General features: G+C 46.1%; 1 non-coding gene across 1 annotated transcript; it reads right to left on the bottom strand.

The window, feature by feature from the left end:
- Nucleotides 1-303: 303 nt before the first annotated feature.
- LOC111757873 (U6 spliceosomal RNA) lies at nucleotides 304-410 on the bottom strand. The gene has a single exon (XR_002792127.1). It is a non-coding gene; the product is annotated as a U6 spliceosomal RNA (small nuclear RNA).
- Between the last annotated feature and the right edge of the window lie 1,447 nt (nucleotides 411-1,857).

The following is a 1,857-nucleotide window of genomic DNA, read 5'->3' as shown; positions in this document are numbered from 1 at the left end:
TTGGGAGCTCAGTCCAGTCATTTGCAAAACGGGCACTTTTTTCTTTTTTTGGGGGGGGGGCACTTTTTTCTTGATGCCAGGCTGCTTCCAAGCCACTCAGTCCCAGGGTAAGGGGACCAGAGCTGTCGCCTCATTCCAGGAGGATCGTGGGACTGAACTCACAGCCTGTGGTGACTGTTATGGTGTCAGTAGGCTCTAGTCCTGAGCCTGGACGGTCCCTCAGGCTTCTCGTCTGCCCTCCGTCCTGCAGTAAGATCAGACCCAAGCCTCCTGGTGTCAGCCTTCATTATTATTTTTTTTTTTTTAAATATGGAACGCTTCACAAATTTGTGTGTCATCCTTGCGCAGGGGCCATGCTAATCTTCTCTCTATCGTTCCAATTTTAGAATACGTGCTGCCGAATGGAGCACCAGCCTTCATTATTAAAATGGCTTGGTGTTGGGCATGGAGGTGCACGACTATAATCCTAGCTACTCAGGAGGTTGAGGCAGGAGAATGGCAAATTCAAGCCCAGCCTGGGCAATTTAAAGAGAGCCTGTCTCAACCAGGTGTAGTGGGCATGCCTAGCATTCAGGAGCCCAGGAAGGAGGATGATGAGTTCAAGACCAAACAGAACAATTAAGAAGACCTTGTCTCAGGCTGAGAATTTACCTCAGCCACATAAGCGCCTGCCTGGCAAATGCAGGGTTGTAAGTTCCCTGCATTTGTAAGTTCCCTGTCAATCCCCAGTACAAAAAAAAAAAAAGAAAAGAAAAGAAAAAGAAGACTTGTCTTCTGAGTACCAAGAGACTACAGATGTTGCAGCTGTAGCTGGCTAATGTGTGTGGTTTGGATCCTGGTTTAAACAAACCACCTACAAAAAGATATTGAGAGGCCAATGGGAAAATTTTAATATGGGTTTATTATTAAATAATTATTTTAACTTTGTTAAGTGTGAAATAGCATTAGCTACATAGGAATATATCCTTGCTTTGAGAAATGGGTTGAAAGGAGGAAACCCAATGTGATTTACTTTAATATGACCCAAAAGTTGATAGCAAATATAGGAAAGTTTAACATGGTCAGATCCAGTGCTATTTCATGCATTCTGGGGTATTGCATAGTTTTATTGTTGCTTTGTAGCACTCGGTTCTGTTTTGTTTTGTTTTGTACCAGGGATTGAACTCAGACCTAGTGCTAGCAGGCTAAATCTACCGCTGAGCTAACTCCCCAGCCCAGCACTGGGGTTTTGAACCAGAGCCTTGTACCATTGAGCTACATCCCCAGCCCTTTTTAAGACAGGATCTCACCAACTTACCCAAGCTAGCCTTGAATTCACCATTCTCCTGCCTCAGTCTCCAGAGTAACTGGATTTACAGGAAAATGTCATCTGTCTTACCTTGTTACTCTAATTTTATGTTTTCTAATATTCTAATTCTAAATTCTGTAGAAACTCTGCATAGTAAAAAGTCTAAAAACTTAAGGTTCTGAAGTCTGAACGGTTCAAGGCTGGGAGGCTCTGCTGCTCAGGCTGCTCCAGGCAGGTTCCCCCCAAGCTCTGCTTTGGCTGCTGGGCTGCCTGCTCTGTCCCCCTGCATCTCCTGAGACTCGGATGAGCTCAGAGGCCACTGAGCTGTAGGAAGGCTGGTGCTGGCGCTGGACAACCAAGGCAGCCCCTGGTTGTCCTCCTCCTAATTGGAGATGAAGATAAACAAACCTCCCATAAAGCAGCCCCAGGAGAGACCAACCCTAAGCAGAAGAGCCAGGGCCTCTCCTGGGCCTCTCTCCCAGCATAAGAGGAAGGTAATCAACAACGCAGCCGTCCTATCTCTAATCCCAGCACTCAGGAGGCTGAAGCAGGAGGATTGTTATGAATCG

Source organism: Cavia porcellus, unplaced genomic scaffold, assembly GCF_034190915.1.
Source record: "Cavia porcellus strain 051 isolate PalLab524CR breed Dunkin Hartley unplaced genomic scaffold, mCavPor4.1 scaffold_11, whole genome shotgun sequence".
Classification (NCBI taxonomy): domain Eukaryota; kingdom Metazoa; phylum Chordata; class Mammalia; order Rodentia; family Caviidae; genus Cavia; species Cavia porcellus.
The sequence above is the reverse complement of the archived record's forward strand: the minus strand, read 5'-3'. Positions and strand labels throughout refer to the sequence as shown.